The sequence below is a fragment of the Peromyscus maniculatus genome, chromosome 3 (assembly GCF_049852395.1).
Source record: "Peromyscus maniculatus bairdii isolate BWxNUB_F1_BW_parent chromosome 3, HU_Pman_BW_mat_3.1, whole genome shotgun sequence".
NCBI classification, from domain to species: domain Eukaryota; kingdom Metazoa; phylum Chordata; class Mammalia; order Rodentia; family Cricetidae; genus Peromyscus; species Peromyscus maniculatus.
Window position 1 is genome coordinate 99,234,794 of NC_134854.1, and position 18,454 is coordinate 99,253,247.

At 40.0% G+C, this 18,454-nt stretch overlaps 1 protein-coding gene across 6 annotated transcripts in view; it reads right to left on the reverse strand.

The window, feature by feature from the left end:
- Positions 1-18,454, reverse strand: part of Ctnna2 (catenin alpha 2) — a 1,144,108-nt gene that overhangs the window by 398,682 nt on the left and 726,972 nt on the right. The gene's annotated exons all lie outside the window — the stretch shown is intronic.

Here is an 18,454-nt window from a genome sequence, read left to right on the forward strand (position 1 = left end):
GTCATAAGGAATGAAAGAAACACAAGAAGTCTAGAGATCGGTGTACAAGTTGTGTGCAATAGGACAAACAGCTCCCAATCTGTTAGTCTAGAATGGTTCATTATCCCTATTTTGAAAATAGGGTTAAAATGACTGTGCTTTGCATGTTTTGAACATACATAAGCATTCAATAAGTATTATAAGTATTGTCACCAAAAATTTTGACACTATCCTCACATTTGGTACCAAATCTCACTGACAACAAAATTGCTTTATTTAGTTATTTTTGTAAATGTCATTTACAATGTTATTTGTAATAGAATGCTGTTTTGTGTATGGACCTCCCCAGATGAAGCTATATGTTTTATGTGATACCATTAAGCTGGCTTAAAGTTTGATGGATGCCTGAGGAACTGTTATGGGATAGTTTGGTAGTTTCAAACAACCAACAGGTGCCTGCTGTTTTTACCACTTTCCTTATAAACTTCATAACTTTTATGTCATCTCCTTTCTTTCATATTCAATCAAATTTTCATGGTGATATTTACTCAAGTTCTCAAACCATCTTTGAAGTCTTTTCCAAGGCTTTTGTCTCCTTGTGGTCCTCCCCCTCAGCATCAGAAGGGGTTCAAACAGTTATGGCCCTTAGCACTCATGTTTACCAGTCTAGAATTCTCTAGGACATCTTCTCATGTTGTCTATACTATAGTAAACTATTAATTTACTTATGTATCTTGCACAAATAGATGTATATATATGCATGTATATAAACACATTTACTGTGTGCATGTGGTCATGTGTATGTGTGTGTATGTACATGTGATGACGAGAGGTCAATACCAGTCAGCTGTTGTCTTCCTCTATTGCTCTTCATCTTAGCTTTTGAGACAGGGTATTTATTCAATCTTATTCAGATAGACTGACTTGCCAATAAACCCTAGTGATGCTTCTGTTCGAGAAATGCAACATCATACTGGCTGTTCAGGAGGATCTAACTCATGTGTTCATGTTTGCCTGCCAAGCACTTTACTGACTGGGCCACTCTCACCCTGTGTGTGTATTTTATTTAAAAAATGATATATATGGGTGTTTTTTCCTGCATGTATGTCTGTATACTACAAGTGCATTTTATGCCCAGAGGCCAGAAGAAAGCATTGGATACCCTGGGACTGGAGTTACAGAGGGTTGTGAGCCACCATGTATATGTTGAGAATTAAACCAGGGTCCTCTGGAAGAGCAGCCAGTCCTCTTAATTGCTTAGCCACCTCTCCAGTCATTCATACTGATGTACTTTGTATCATATTATATATTACTTATGATCAAGGGACAAATCCTTTTCATCAGTTCAATTCAGTTGGTGTCTACGTACTATAGATGCTGCAAACAGAGAAAGCATGGCTCTACTCTCAAAAGGTTTACGGAACAATACAATAGGTATAAGGTCCACACATGCAATGGAAACCAGAAGTGGGGAAGCATTCCTTATCTCCTTCAGTCACTGTTATGTATTCACAGTTATCCTAGGAGACAGCAAAGGGAGAGGGTTTTCTCAGCTCAAGAACTAGACGGGAAGTTGAAGAGGGTTTGAGAAAGAAGGTGTGCAGAGGTGGTTAAGATTTGACATGTAAAGTGCAAAGATAGTGTTTCTCAAAAGAACAATTCACAAAGTACAATGGCATAAAGGCAGAAAAAGGAATGGGAAGCCTCAGCCAAGTGTACCAGCAAGGTGCACAACAGTGTGTGATGACTTGATTTTTCATAAGTAGATACTTAATCAGCAAGACAACTGAGAAGCTAATTTTGCTCCATTTCATAAGGAATATATCCCATCTCTCTAACTCATGCTGGTAGAGAGAGAAAACAACTTATCACTCTCATCCTCTCTCCCTGCATTCATTCTCAGAATGAAAACAGGAGCCCTAAGGTATCCCACACGGAAAGAACGAGAAAGAACTACTGCAAAGTGCTGCTGCAGCACCCAAAACAACAAGTGATTTGAAGAACACCTTTGGAAATCACAAAGATAAGGCAGTGGCAACAAAGAGATTTTGGAAGTGGCAGGTAGGGCCCCGCCATGAGATGCTGATGAGATCTCTTAAAGATGCTATCAGGCACCCATGTTCCATTTGCAGAAAAATTCTTGAGTGTTCAAACTTGGCTTACAACATCAATTTGGCCTCACTTTAGGAGACTAGGCAGACACAATAATGGGTATGGAAGTCAAGTGGCCTGAAGAGCATACCCCTATTTTGTGAGTTCTGAACTAGAGTTGGAACACCAGAACCACTGTATCATTGAGAGGAGTGAGAACGGTAAAATGTCACTTTTAATTTGTATTGTTCTCAGTCCCTGACAATTTATAATATTTTAGTTTCTCAGTTCTCCCATTCAGAACATTTCATGTAGATAGAATCATACAATATGCAGTCTTTTTTTTTTTTGGCTTCTTTCACTTAACATGTTTTCAAATTATTTCACTTGTTTTTATATCTAGATGTAGAATGGCTAGGTTATAGGGTAATTTCACGTTAGACATTTTGAAAATTTGTTAATCTATTTTCCAAATAATTGAGCTGATTTATATTCCCATCAACAAGCTATGAGGGCTTTATTGTACATTTTCTCCATCTTGCCATTACTTTTTAAAATTACAGATAACTTTTTTTATATTACTTACATTCTAAATTGTGTGTGTGTGTGTGTGTGTGTGTGTGTGTGTGTGTGTGTGTGTGTGCGCGCACGCATTCAGGTGCCCATCCAGCTCAGAAGAGGGCATCAGATTCCCTGGAGCTGGAATTGCATGTGGTCATGAGCCACCTAATATGGGTGCTGGGAACCAAATGAGTCCTCTCTAAGAGGACCTCTTAACCGCAGAGCCATCTCTCCATCCCTCATTCCCCAAATTTTATGTTATGATTTTAAGAGGGTAGAAAATGATCTAAATTTCATGAGTTCCCATTAGTTTGGTTTGGTTGTCTCTGTTGGTTTCCCCATCATGATCTTGATGCTCCTTGCTCATAGAATCCCTCTTCTCTCTCATCAACTGACTAGGCCCCCTGCAGAAGCAAGGCAGTTGTGGAGCTTGAGCTGCTTAAGGGGCCCCCTGGCAGTAGGATCAGGATCCATCCCTTGTATATAAGCTGGCTTTTTGGAGCCCATTACCTATGGTGGGACAGCTCGCACAGCCTGAAGGCAGGGGGAGGGGTTTAAACCTGCCTCTATTGAATATACCAGGCTCTGCTGACTCCTCATGGGAGGCCTTACCTTATTGTAGGAGGGAATGGGGAATGGGTTGGGGGTCGGGAAGGCTGGAGGGGCGAGAAGAGGGAAGAATGGGATCTGTGACTGGTATGTAAAATGAATAAAAAATTTCTTAGTAAAAAAAGAGGGTAGAAAATGAACCTAATTACATTTGTTCAGGACTTTTGGGCAGCAATTAAATTAGATTCTATGTCATTAAGGTGGAGACCACATACTTGAATTCTGGTGGATTTATAAGGAGACCTCACAAAGAAATAGACACATCCTCTTTCCATGCTGCTATGGGGAACAGGGAAAGGGCAGTATTGGACCCCTAGCCAGTCTATTTGGATGTCTAGCTTCCTTACTCTCTGTTCTCCTCTTGAATTCTTCATCTCACTTTATGATCAGCACAGACAGAAGGCAGAAAGCTATCCTGCCTTTATGGCATGGCGCAAGAATACTCTTCACAGCTTCCCTCAGATGCACCCAAGGCACCTGTCACCATGGATGTTTGTCCCACTGCAGGAATACCATGAAAGGAGGTCTTTCTCTCATCTATTATGCTGGTCACTCTCTATTGCTGTAACTATAAAGAAACTATAGAGGGGGTGACATACTTATCTTGGTCCACAGTAATGATACTGGTCCACTGTGGACCAAAACAAAGAGTCAAAAAGCTACCAGTGTGGAAGTTACAGATATGTGATGCTATATTCAGCTTATACATCAGTGCCAGTGACACAAACTCAAGGCCTAATTGCTTACATTGCAAACTTTTTGGGTAGGTATCACATGCCTTGTCTATCTCACTATTTAGCCTATGTTTCTCTATATCCACAAACACACAAATATATGCAGCTTATAAAACAACTTATTAAACTATTTACATCTCTATTGGTGGTTAAAGTCCATGTTCTCTCTTATTCTTAGCCTCTACTCACTTGACAATAACTTGTAAATTTTTTTTATTTACTTATTTTGGCGCGCGCGCGTGTGTGTGTGTGTGTGTGTGTGTGTGTGTGTGTGTGTGTGTGTGTATGTGTGAGTGATGCACTTGGGTCCCATGTGAGAGTCACACGTGAATTGGCCTCTGCCTGCTGAACTACCTCACTGGCCCACCTTGTGTATTTTAGAACAAACTTATCACACTCAACTGATATGGAGGGTCTTGAAGGTTTGATTTCTATTGATTCAGAAGATGCCCTTTTTTATAAGCATGACCTCATTTGAATTATGTAAGTTATCTGCATAACCCAAACTGTATGAACTTAGTTGCTGAATTTCTGATGAGCTCCTAAGACTGTCCTGGGACTTGGCAATGCACTGCCTTAAATGCACAGATCCTGAGTAGATATGCAGGGATGTGTCTGAATGGACAATTAATCTCTGGTCTCTGTGGGAATCCCAAATCCCTTCAGATCAATGGAACCAAGAGGTGGCATTTCAGCAAATAGCCAATAGTATTTTATGCCTCTCTTGAGAAGGTAGAATGAAATGATGTTTCCCTTAAGTATCACAGAAGGAAACATTTCAAGGCATAAAAGGAGCTTAACAAAAGAAACAAGCAGAACTCTATGTTCACACAATGCCTTTCAGAGATGTGGGAGAGCCTTTTGCCAGTCAAAATATGTTCTCTGCTTCAAGAAGTGAAAAATAAGGGAGGAGAGGAAAAGGTCAGTAGAATCCAAGCCTTGGACCCACACATGGACAGGTAAAATGGAACTGGGCTGAAAAAATATGCTCTAAGTGGTACCTTCAAACCAAGGGCTGGTGCATGAGTTTGTGTTGCATAACCTGTGGCTTCAGAGCTCAAGTTGAAGTTTGCATCCACAGCAACTGGATGACCTCTTCAGTATAGTAGACAGTCAAGAAGAGGGCCAGAGAGAGCAGTTGGAAAAGCCTTAATTTTTACTATTGGGAATGCATGTGCATGCCATGGTATGTGCATGGATGACAGAGGCCATCCTATGGGAGTCAGTATTCCTCTTCCACCACATGGGGATTGAACTCAAGTAGTCAATCTTGGCAGCAAATGCATTTGTGCCTGGAGCTGTTTCTCTAGGCCCCAGTAGATCCATTTAAAAATATGTATAAGTGGGAGAGAAAAAGTTGAGAAACTAGAGGGCAATCTTCTGTTTTCTTTTTGAATTTAAGATTTTAAAATTACAATCTCTGTTTCTGTCACTTTCTTTCCCGCCTTCCATCGCTCCCTCCCTTTTATATGTGTTTATGTGCATGTGCGTGTGCGTGTGCGTGTGCGAGAGAGGAGAGAGAGAGAGAGAGAGAGAGAGAGAGAGAGAGAGAGAGAGAGAGAGAGAGAGAGAGAGAGGTCACCAATGTAGAAGTCCCTGAACAACATTCAGTAGCCAATCCCCTTCCACCACTTAGGTCCTGGGGATCAAATTTAGGTGGTCTGGCTTAGGGGCAAGTTTTGTACCTGCTGAGCTGTCTCTCTTGCCATCACTCTCCTATTTACATTGAGTAAATCTCTCTGGGAGGGAGTCTGAGTTATGATTGAGATTGACAGCTTCTGAAATACTGATTCTTCTATCACAGTTGGTTAAAAAAAAGTCCATGACTATGACAACATCCATGCTTGTAAAGATCAACTTCATCCATGTAAATTTTCTGTTCAATCAGTATTCCATTTCCCCCATTGGTGGATGCATCAAAGCAAGAAGTGTGGAGCAAAAGTGCCAAAGGAAAAGACAGGTGAGTTTAAAAGGAGAGAAAAAAGAAACAGCATTGTAAAACTGTATGATATCACAGTTGGAAGATACCTTTAAATATCAAAAGTCGTACTCTCATTAAACAGATGAAAAAGTCAAAATGGTTTGTCACTACTGTGAGAAGCAGAACACTGGCATCTATTAGTAGTCCCTGGATCAGGCTGGTACTTGCCATGGAGGTAGTGCTCAACACGTGTCAGCTAAGGGGAAAGACAGAAGAATCAGAGCTCTTAGCACAAGCCTATGAACTTGCTCTCCATAGCATCGTTAGGCTGTGGAATGCTGCAATGCTGACCTTCCTCTGGTCACCTTGGCCAGGTGGGCACAAGGCTACCCAAGCCATTTCCCTCATGGAGGTTTTGTGAAGCTGGTCATTCTACATGCCTCCCAGATTTCTGTGCCTTTGATATGCTGATAGGTTTGTCTTGGTAGACTCCAGAGAGTCTGGATGGGAACTGTTCATTAGAAAGATCAGTAATCTTGCAGGCATGGTGGCCCATGCCCTTAATCCCAGCACTTGGAAGGCAGAAATAGGTGGATTTTTGTGAGTTTGAGTCTAGCCTGGTATACATATTGAGTTTAAGGACAGCCAGGACTACATAGAGACACCCTGACTCAAAACAAGCAAATAAATTAACTAACAAACAAAGATTAGTCAAAGGATCAGGAGATTGGAACCAGGGAAGATAACTGGAGACTGATTTAAACTGGATGGCCAGTTATTTAATCACTCTTATATGAGGACATTTCAGTACAAACTCAAGACACCAAGGCTATGCAGAGCTTTCTCTTCGGTGAAGCACACAGAGGATCTGGACCATACATGGGCCAGGAATATATGCAGACCCCATTAGTATCCTACACGGAAGTCCCACATCTCCACTCTGCACTGGTCTTTTCCTTTGATCTTACCCACCTAATTCTTCTTGAGGTTTATCCTTGTGTGTGTGTGTGTGTGTGTGTGTGTGTGTGTGTGTGTGTGTGTGTGTGTGTGTGTTTTGGCAGGTCTTACCATGAAGTACATCTTAGCCTTGATTTTTTTTGCCTCAGGTTTCCAGGCCTTGAGACAACAGGTGTGCACCACTATACCTTGCATAAAATCAACTTACTTATATTTTTATTGTGTGTTTTTATGTTTTGCCTGACTGTATGTCTGAGCACCACATGCATGCTTGGTGCCTGTGGAAGCCAGAAGATGGCATCAAAGTCCTGGGAACTGGGGTTACAGACAGTTTTGAGCTGCCATGTGGGTGCTTGGAATTGAACCAGTATCCTCTGTGAGAGCAGACAGTGTTTTTAACTGCTGAGCCACCTCTCCAGTCCCAAATCAAAATCTTAAATATTCCAGTTTTCAGCGAATTATTGGAGTTGTTAAGTTCTACCAAATGTTTGAATTGAGGTCATTGTGATCACTACTAAATTTTCATTCAGTTTGTGTGGAAACAAAAATTAAGACAGCTTTAGTTTGTTAAAGAGAAGGCAAAACTCCTCTGTGAGTTGGAGACTCATTTGACAGGCTGAAGTTTACGTCACAGACATAAGCACTTCAACCTTTGCCTTCCAGACAATGAACTCTGCTGAAAAGATGTGCTCATAGGACCCTAGACTATGACTGCTCCTCCTCATGGGACTTGCGCTGACTTCCTGATTAAGACTTATTGCTTACCAACAGCTCCCTCAGTGACCAATTACATACCATTTTCACATATGACCAGAGCTATGGCACCAATCTAAGCTCATTCTGAACAGTGCATGTGACAAATGCTGTAACTCACAGGCCACTTGAAAATTACTCAGTTGTTTTGCCTCACTTCCTTCACTGTACCTCTTGTTTCTTTTAAAGAACGAATTCCTCTTTTGTTCTTGATGGAACTTGTTTGCAACAGAGTCTGTCTCTCTTCAAAATAAAAGTCCAATTTCCCTTTATTTTAGTGTCATTTATGAATTCTTGGGTTAGTAAGTGGGTCATGTGCCTGAATGACATTGAGATCTTCCTCTTTCTTTCTTTTACATATTTTATTTATTATTACAGTTATTGTGTGTGATATGTATGTGTGTGATATGTGTGTGCATGAGCTCATGTGTGTGTATAGTGGTCAGAGTTTGACTTTGGAAGTTAGTGATGCCATCCACCATGAGATCCAACTCAGGTGCATCAGCTGCAACAGAACATTAGACCCACGGCAGCATCTCACCAGCTCACTCTGCAGCATTCCTTACAAAGAATTTTGTCTTAACTTGTTGTGTTTACATTCACTTTAGTATCAATACAAGGTTTTAGTCTTGCAGTTGAGGCAGAAATAAAGTATTTCAGAATTTATAGACAGCTATGCCAATGTTCAGGTAGCTTGAGATTATTTCTTCCTAGATCAGAAAATAAAATCCAGTTGTATGAAAAATGCATTCACTGAGAATAAGCCCCTTCTCCCAGCCTCTTCTTCCTTTCCTCCCTTGCTCCCTTCCTTTCTTTCTTTTTAAAGAAAAGGTTATCAACATGAATAGCCTACAATTTTCTCATGTATTATCAAGTTAGTATTTAGTATCCTAAGAATATTGCTGAAGAGAAAGGAAAAACAAATCAAATAAAATTTACAACAGACAAAAATATGACAACCAATTTAGACTATCAATAATTAATTTAAAAGTGAGAGGGAGGGTATGAATTTAAATAAATTCTGATATTGCTACAATATGACAAAATGGAGATTTATGCATTTTCTTTAGCTGATCAAATCTGCTTGAGAACAAAACTATATTTTTGTCCCCACCCCCTTAGAAGCTTATACATCTGCCTTTTCTATACTTTCTACTCTCTCCCTCCCAGCTCCTCTCTATTTCTCTCTGCTTACTTCCTCCTCTATATCTGTCCTTCTTTCCCCACCTTTCTCTTTCTCTCCTCCCTTCCTAAATCTTCTTAAACAAAGTAATAGACACACATTCTCTGCAATCTCCCAAAGTAGTTATATTGGGTAAATTGTCAGGTTCTATACTAATTTATCAGCTATTAATTAACAATATCAACAACTCATTTTTCATTATAGATAACATATTTCACTGACAACCAGAAGGATTTTTTTTAAATAGGATTTATCTCAAAGGCTCTTTCCTGTTATCTACTACAATAATAATAAAAAAATCATCATTCAATCATCATTTTAATGACTGATTATTCTCCCCTCAGTAAAATTAAATCATAAAAGCTTTTAATTAAATTGAATGGAAACTGGATGACTTTAATCATGCAAAGAATTAAAATGAAGGATGCAGTTTTCTAAAATTTTGACAGCATGTAATGACCAGGCTTGACCATCACGATAAATCCTGACCATAAGCAGACAGACTGATGACTTCCTCGCCTTTGGGTCATCAACCTGCTTATGGTCAGAAAGAAACAAAATGTGTGTGGTCTTTTTTCAATAGTAGCTCTTTTATTCTTTCATTCTGGGAGAGGGTTCAGCCAAATCATCAACACATTCACAAGTTACAGGCCCTGATTTGGGTGAAAGATAAACAAAGCCAGGAGCTGCAGGCATGGTTCAACAGTGCAGAGTGCCTACTAATTTCCAGGAGGACCCGAGTTCAGCTCCTAGCACCCATGCAAGGAAGCTCACAATGTTCTGTAACTCCAGTCCAGCTGATCTGATGCCCTCTTCTGGCCTCCATAGGCTCCCCTACACATAATGCATACATGTACACAGACACAGACACAGATACACGCACACATACACACACACACACACACACACACACACACACAAACAAACACAAACACCTTTTAAAAAAGATGAAACCATATTACTTAGGGACAACAAAGAGGTTATGCCCACCTTGAATATTTCTTTCTTTTTAAATGTAATATTAATTCTTTGAGAATTACATACAACATATCTTGATTATATCCATCCACATTCCTCCTTCCAGCTCTTCCCAAATCCATCCTTCCTCCTTCCTTCATTTTCTTATTTCCTTTCTTCCTTCCTTCCTTCCCTCCCTTCCTTCCCTCCTTCTTCTCTTCTTTCCTTCTTTCCTCCTTCTCCTCTTTCTTCTTTTTCCCTTAGTCACTATCTTGATTTGACCCTTCATTCTTATTTACTTTTAGAATTACAACTATTCAGTTTGTGTGTGTGTGTGTGTGTGTGTGTGTGTGTGTGTGTGTGTGTGTGTGTAGGGTGTGGGTGCATGTGTCCTGAGTGTATGTGAAGTCATCAGAGGACAATTGTGGGCACTGGTTCTCTCCTTCTATTTTGTGGATCTGCGATCAAACTCAGGTTGTTACCCTTCGTGGCAAACTCCTTTACCTGCTGAGCCAGCTCAATAGCCCTGACTCTACTTTTCAAACAAATAACTTAGCACAAAGTTGTCTTGTAGCTTTGCTTAGTGTGTTTAACATATACAAATTCAGACTATCAGGTTAAACCTGAGATTCAGATAATTACAAGTTATTTACTATAAGCATGGCTCCATATTGCATGGAATATACTCGTATTCAAAACAATTGCTTGCTAATCTGAAATCCAATATCGCTGAGTTGACAGCTCTATTTGTATGTGAACATACATGGAGCTGTTCACAGCCAGCTACATAAGGTTGAAGACAGAGCGTAGAAAGGGAGAGAAGATGGCAAGCATGATTTCTCATTTCTGCCTTTTACTGGTGCCTAACTTTCAACCTATGGGCTCTGCATAGTGCAAAAGCAATCAGTTTCTAGGACTGAGATTTACAAACACTACTCATGGTCCTTGGAAAAAACACACAAACAAGAACTGAAATTAGATATTTGTTCTTTGGCAATCACATTTTGAAAATGTGGTCAGCTCTGCCATTAAGTTCTAAATCATTTGATGCCATCAGTTTGGTAGCAGATGGGATAGTGCTTTTGTTCATCTTTCATTCACAGGCTGAGTTTCCAGAAATCCTGAGCATGGTGTTTCCAGATTATTGTCTGAGTGACAGTTACATGTGTCTAATAATTTAGTAGAGTCAATGGATTTCTTTAAAATGAATTCAGCGAACTGTTATTTATATAGATATGAATAATACATTGATAAGTGGAAGAGGAGCAGTTGGGAAATACTTTTTAAAATGATGTATTACAGTAATGATAAGTAATTATACATCAACATAGTGCTTGCTGATAAGATTTAAGTTGTGGTATTTTGAAATATTTTGGCTGTGATTCATATGTGAGTGGATTCCTATCTAAAGGAATGGTCTTCCACTAGAGGCAAGAGAACATTCACTGAGGTCCTGTGATAGGTCAGTCTGATTTAAAACATTTGCCAGGAAAGGTCCTCCAAAGGTTTGAGCTTTTTTTTTTTTAAAGCAATTTATACAAGAAAATTTTCACACACACACACACACACACACACACACACACACACACACACACAAACACACACACACTACAAGGCAGCCATTGGAGGTAGTTCTATTGTATGAGAAAGGAAAGTGAGACTTTGAAGATAAAGTTTCGTCTGAGAGATGTTGTCCACCTTGCTGGCTGTAGCACCTTGTTGAAGCTAAGCAGGGATGGTCTAGTTTCATTTCGGTATCTGCGATAAAATACCCGAACAACAACTTTTAGAGAAAAATTTTTAGTTTTTGTTGCTGTTGTTGTCGTTATTTGTTTTATTTTTAAGCTCATGATTGCAGGCTACAGTCTCTCATTGTGAGGAAGGCAAGGAAGGAAGCTAGTCACATCACATCCACAGTCAAGAGCAGAGAGAAATGTGTCATGCTTAGTATTCACATAGCTTTCTCTATTCCTATGACATCCAGGACCCCACACCAGAAAAGTGTGCTATTTATATCCAGTCTGGCTTTTCTCATCACAATTAAGAAAATAAAGATAATACCCCAACTCAGACATGCTTACAGACAGACATGCCTTAGTCCCTTATTGAGACTCTCCCAAAGGTGATTCTAGATTGTGTCAAGTTAACATTTGCAAGGAACCACCATGAGGACATCTTGTAATCTCAGTCTCAGTACTGATAGGCACAACATCACTACCACACATTTTACAAATGCATGTCTCTATCCAGGGCATAGAGATGCTCTCTATTTTGGCATTAAATGTAAATTCATTTTCTCAGACTTCTTCTCATCATATAAAAATCCATCACTCCATAGACAGAAAAGAGTCTTTATCAACAAAGGGTCATTTTGATTTACAGGACAGATTTGGATTGGGAAATTACATGGGAATATGATATTTTATTTTCTAGGAGGAAGGTTGGACTTATATTTTCAAAGATAACCTTCCTTAGGAATAACTACTAGAGTTCTCCTTTGCCCTGCATGTACATAGTAGCTCTCAATCTTAAACTGTCAATCTTATAAACAGCCATCTGAATGTGCTAGAGATCCCAGAATGCACTTAGTTAATCCTGGGAAATGTAAATATGACTGCAATGTGAATATCTACCCCAAACTTTGTGTGTGTGTTCAATTTATTGTAAATTACATATTCTTAACTGAATTCTATGTATGGTGTTTGTTTACCTGGTAGATGGCTGAGTTGTCTATTATAGCCATTATCTGAACTGAAATGTGTGATACTCCAAAAATTATAGTACTAACTGTGCTTTGCCAATTCTTGTCAGTCTCAAAAACAGTGATTTGAAGAGATTGTCACATAAATCAAAGCAAACTTTCAGGGGCTCTGTTAAAACATCAACTAAAGCCTGACTGAATTCTGCCCCAGCTTTTTCTTCATTACATTAACATGTGCTCTGGGTTTGATCCAGTGTCTTACATGCTGTAGTCTAGAATAAGCCCCCTGGTGAGTAAAAAAGACTATTGAGTTCTCCATTTGACCAGCAAGAAGGAAAGCTTCTGGTACTGGGAGAATCCACCATCTTTTCTATTTTCTGAGCCAGTTTTAAAGGTACAAATTATAGATAAGCAACTGAAAACTAGAAAGAAAACAACAACAAACAAAAAATGAGAAGGCCTAGCATAGTTTAATGAGGCAAAGAAATCTAGGAGGATTAGAAACAGAGGTGATCATAGAACCTGAACAGGAAGAGTAAAGGAATGGAAAGAAGTATGGGGGACCCAGGAGGAAGGGTCAGTGTCTGGTTCATGGCTTTCCTGGGAGAGATCATGTTCCTATGAATGTTAGACAGGGTCTCTCAGTGGCCTGGAACTGGCCAAGTATACCAGGCTGACTGGCCAGTGAGTCCCAAATATCTGTCTGCTTCTCCTTTCCATTCCCAGAGCTGGGATTATAAGCATGAACCTCCATGCCCACCTTTTGTAAAAATGTGAGTGGTGAGGATCAAAGTCATATCCTCCTGCATTCCCAGAAAGCACTTTACCTACTGAGCCATTTCCCAGCCAAGAATTTACACTTGCAAGTAGAAGGCCATTTACAAGCACACAGGCATACAGTTCTTATACATAAGCCCATTTCCTTCTGACATTGGAAAGGGTGGAAATATAATGAAGTCTAATGAACTTGGGATGGAAGGAAAGAAATCCTACACTCATTTGGCTGGATGATAAAGAACAATATTGAAACATTCTTGAGAAATATCTAAATTACAAGAGCATGAATAAAATTAAATAAGGGGATCATTTTGTTTTAAAAGTTTGTGTTCCAAGACAACAATAAGGTGATACAACTTGTTAAAGTCTTAGTATGCATTGCACCCATGAGGCCTTATTGTCTATGTTACTCATATTTCTGTCACTGCACAAAACATGTATCTCTTATGGTGGCTTGAGTGAGAATGGACCATCAGCTCATATGCCTGAATACTTGGCCTCAGTTGGTAAACTATCATGTTTCATGCCTTCACTCCATCATTATAGACCCTGACCCTCTGGAACCATAAGCCTAACTCTTTTATAAGTTGCCTTGGTCATGGTGTTTTATCATAGCAGTAGAAAAGTAATGAATACACCCATGACAATCAACTTTTTAAGGTTTTAGTGAATGCCTGATTAGTCTCACTGCTTTGGGATTTTGATGACTTAGTATATTATAGTCAAGTGCTTGGCAGAGAATGATCATTTGCTATAATTTGGGTTCAAAAAAAGGAATGAACAGGTCCCAAAATTCCCTTCAAGAGCACATGCACAATGATCTTCCATTAGTCTCCACCTCCAAAAGGTTTTACTACCTCTCAACAGTACCACAGTAGATCCAAGCCTTTAACAAATGGGCCATTCAAGAGCCAAATAATGGTGCTGCCTTACCCAGACAATGGTTGCTTGTACTACTGAAATACACCACCTCACTCCTGTTGTGTGCACTTAGCTACTTAAAGCCATTCTTGAAAAACCATCATTTTCAGGAAAGCGTTAGAGCCTAGAGCCCTGGCTTTTCCAGCATCCTAACTGCTTCTGTTATCAGCGTCTGGCCTTAGACTAGTGCAATGGTCACCTGTAATCATAAAAAAGCCAAAATATGGATTTTTCTTTTTATTGTGATATCTGGCCATCTAAGAGTTGTCATCTGTATCCCATACCAATGATTCAGAGAACAATAAATACACCTAATGGGACTGAATGAAATTAAATCTTTCTTCAGTGATTTATAAGACAGCATGGGATTATTCTTCAGAATATAAATTTTCATTTTATAGGAACTGAGATGGTAGAGTACATGCAAAAAATTAGACAGAATCTTTTTGAGATTTATCTTTCCATAGCTTCTGATTTTTGTTTTTGTCATTTGTCTGTAAGTGGGAGGTTTTGATTCTAATTGGAGGCTGAGTTATAATTGAGAATCTGTAAGGAAAACTGGAAAAACAGATGGTCTGTGTCCATTGACAAGTCATTTAAGTTCTTGGTAGCATGGCCTTGACACCTTGACATCAAAATGATATCAAATGACATGAAATACATATCTGATAGGATCCTAACTTTTAAGCTATCACAAAAGGAAGCGGATCTTCTTAGCTTCCTTTAGCTTTGGTAGTATTCTACCTGATGGCCTGTCCACCTGATGAGTAATTCCTTTCTATTTGGGGCTGTAATTTTTTGAAAACTGTGTCAGAGTGTGCTTGCCTCTGGGGTCAAGGACACTCTACACAGCCATATCTGGTACAGACACAAGCAAGCTTTAGGGCAGGCACTGCCATTCCAACTCTCTATAGGCCACTGGAAATTCCCATAAAGCAAGAGCTGGATTTGTTGGGTTTGCACTGACCCCGTGATACTGCCTGCTTGCTGGGGAAGTCTACCATCTTTGTGTTGTTGTTGTTGGTTTGTTTGATTTTGTTTGTTTGTTTGTTTGTGGAGACAGGATTGCTTTGTGTAACAGCCCTAGCTGTCCTGGAACTCACTTTGTAGACCAGGTTGATGTCGAACTCACAGAGATCTGTCTGCCTCTGCTCCTGAGTGCTGGGATTAAAGGCATGTACCACCATGCCTGACTGACTACCATCATATTAGACAAGCAGAAACTCAATCTGGTTTTATGAGAAAGCTCCTGGTACAGTGGTGGACATGCCAAAGAGAAGACACTGTTGAGACTGAGGCAGTAACTCTGGTAACTGTCTTTCCATCACAGAAGGAAATGTAACTTGGGCAAACTTTAGCCTCCTCCTCCTTGGAATATCTACGAGCTCAGCCTTCTCCTTTTGCCTGCTTTCTACTTGTTGCTCTCATTACCTGGATTGCATTCATTTTTCCTCCAGATCTCTCCCCAAATGTGCCCTTCTCAGAAGAGATTTTGAGGTCCTCTAAGCTCCCAGGTGTCTCTGTTTTATACTGCCATCAAATTGCATACTCTCCATCCTCACATTTATTGTCATTTGTGACTGTGCACCTGGATGAAGATCATCCATGAGGACAGAGAAGCATCTGTTTCTCTGGGCATTACAAGTCACATGTTGCAAGTCACATGCCTGAAACCAGGGCTTTATTAGGCAAAGTCAGAAGCTTGCCATGCATCGAATCCAAGACCTACTTTCTGTCAGTATATGCAATAGCTCTGACTTGACTATGCCCCCTGCAAAATGCATGCAATTTTAATATGATGCTGTTAAAGTATTATGCTTTTAAGAAGTGATTGAACCATGAGAGTTCCTTTTTTTTGTGAATGGGATCAGATGCTTTATAAAATAGGCTTTCACATAGCATCTGGTTAACTTACCTTTCTGCCTTCCACATGGCAGAAAGGTTGTTGCCAGAGCAAATGCCCACAGCTTGATCTTGGGCTTTGTAGGCCCCAGACTGAGAAATCAATCTTTGCTGTTTATAAACTACCTCATCTGTGTTACTCTGCTGTAGCAGCTGAAGTTCTAGACTCTGTCCTATTTTCAATTCTTTCTTAGTTCCCTCTGTCTATTCTCTGTCTGGCTTTTCGTTCTATGCTATGTCTACCTTATTCTCTGAACACCGTCCGAAGACTATACATTTGTTAAAGCTGTGCCAACAGCACTGTATTCTCTGAGAACTAATGTGGTATGGAGATGGGGGAATGTCAGTGAGGAGTGTCCTAGAGTGTGTATGGGAGCGAGAAGGGTGCCCTGGGAGACAGCATTCTAAGCCTCAGGTACGCTGCAAAGGACTGTGGAGCCAGATAAGTATTTCCTTCTTGATCCTCAAAGGCATCCAGAGGACTTAGGGAATAGCCTGATTTGTGCTGGGAGCACATTCTAGAATACACACTCCCCCCCCCATCCTCATTCCCATCTGGGGCATTGAACAGGAAATTTAGCCTCTTTCCTTCTGGTCTCTTGTTCTGGGAGTCTAGTCTATTTCCTGTCTTTACTGCCGAGTACTAAGCTCCATAAGGGACTTCTGAAGAAGAGAAAAAAAAACAGATAAAAGATGTTTAAAAATACTAGGCATCAATTAGCCTTCGTGCATTGTGATTAGCTGAGGAGGAGTCCGCTGCAGTGTCCTGTAATGAGTCACCAAGCTTGCAGCACACCTGGGGTGTGGCTAAGCCACCAAGGAGGCATTGTAGGCGAAAAATTGGCAAGAGGCAAGAGTACAGCTGTCACTGGCCCACAGGCTTCTGAAGAGAGCACCCCCACCCCCATCCACCTACCACCATCTGCTCTTCTACACAGGACTCAAACATACATCCCAGTGGGTGATGGCATTGGACAAGAGCTTTCTGTTTGCCCACCTAAGCTATTCCCACAGCCATTCCCTAGGCAAGAGGACCCCTCTAGAGTGTGATGGGAAGCATTAGTACAAGAAACTGCAAGACAACACATACAGTGGAAAATAATACAGATGCTAAGACTATGGGATTCTGTATAAGCCAGGAAGCAACGCAACATCCTCTAGGTTATATATATATATATATATATATATATATATATATATATATATATATATATATATATATGCCCTCTGGCTCCAACTACTTCAACACTAATTTCTCAAATGGGGAAACTTAAAGAGTGAAAAAATATTACATTCCTTGATAAGACAAATATTCAGAATTAGATACTCTGCCACAGTTATACTAGGGATCAGAACATGTGGAAATTAACTAGAAAAAAGCAAAGAAAAATTACTGTCTAAATGTTCTAAATTTTAAGATCCCACTGAAAATGGCAGCACTGGAGTTCAGTAGTTAAGAGCATTTGCTGCTCTTCCATAGAACCTGGGTTCCTGGCACCCACATCAGGCAGCTCACAACCATTTGCAACTCCAGCTGCAGAAGATCCAACACCCTCTTCTGGCCCCCACAGGCACCTCAATACACATGTATGCATAGACACATACATATACACACAAAAATGATTAACAAGATATTTAAAAGAAAGAAAATGACAACTTAATTAGATGTTCCCTAGATAGAGCCAACAGAACTTTACTTTTCAAAAACCTTGAGGTGGCAGAGCAGATTTGGAAGACTATATCTGAGAAGGCCATTTTAGTTGTTATTGTATGCCTTGAGGATGCAAAAGCAAGGGATCCAAAGATCTAGAAAGTCATATAGATGAAAGCAGACACCAGGAAGAAAACTGGGTAACGACAAAGAGTAATGTGGAAGAACTGAGCTAAAAGAGGGACACAGCAGCAGCAGTTATGGTTAACTACATGAAGAAGAGAAGGGTGCTGTGTGTGAGCTTTTGGGGTAGAGAAAGGTCTCAAAGAATAGACTCTATATCTTTTACATTGAATAGGTGACAGAGAGTAGGCTGAGCAATTAGAATGCCTTTGTGCTTTTTCATCCTCAATGCTATCGCTGCCATCTTTCTTCTGACATTTGAAATCCCTTTTGTTGGTTTTACTAGTGGACGTCTTACTTGGGACCAGGTCTGCAACCAAGTATCTGTATTTATGACAAAGACAATACTGTTACACTCCTGCCCCAAACTCTGCCATACGCACACCCTTCTGAGTGCCTGTTAGCTTCTTCATCCAGGATATGAGATACTTTCTGTCGTATTTTAGTAGGATCAAAGGCAAACACTTCCTTGTATGATTAGTGTAGATAAAAACATGTTTAGTTTCCTTTTCAATGTTGTTCCTACATTCTCTCCCCCAAAGATATCACTTTATCTCTCCATATCTTTTTCACA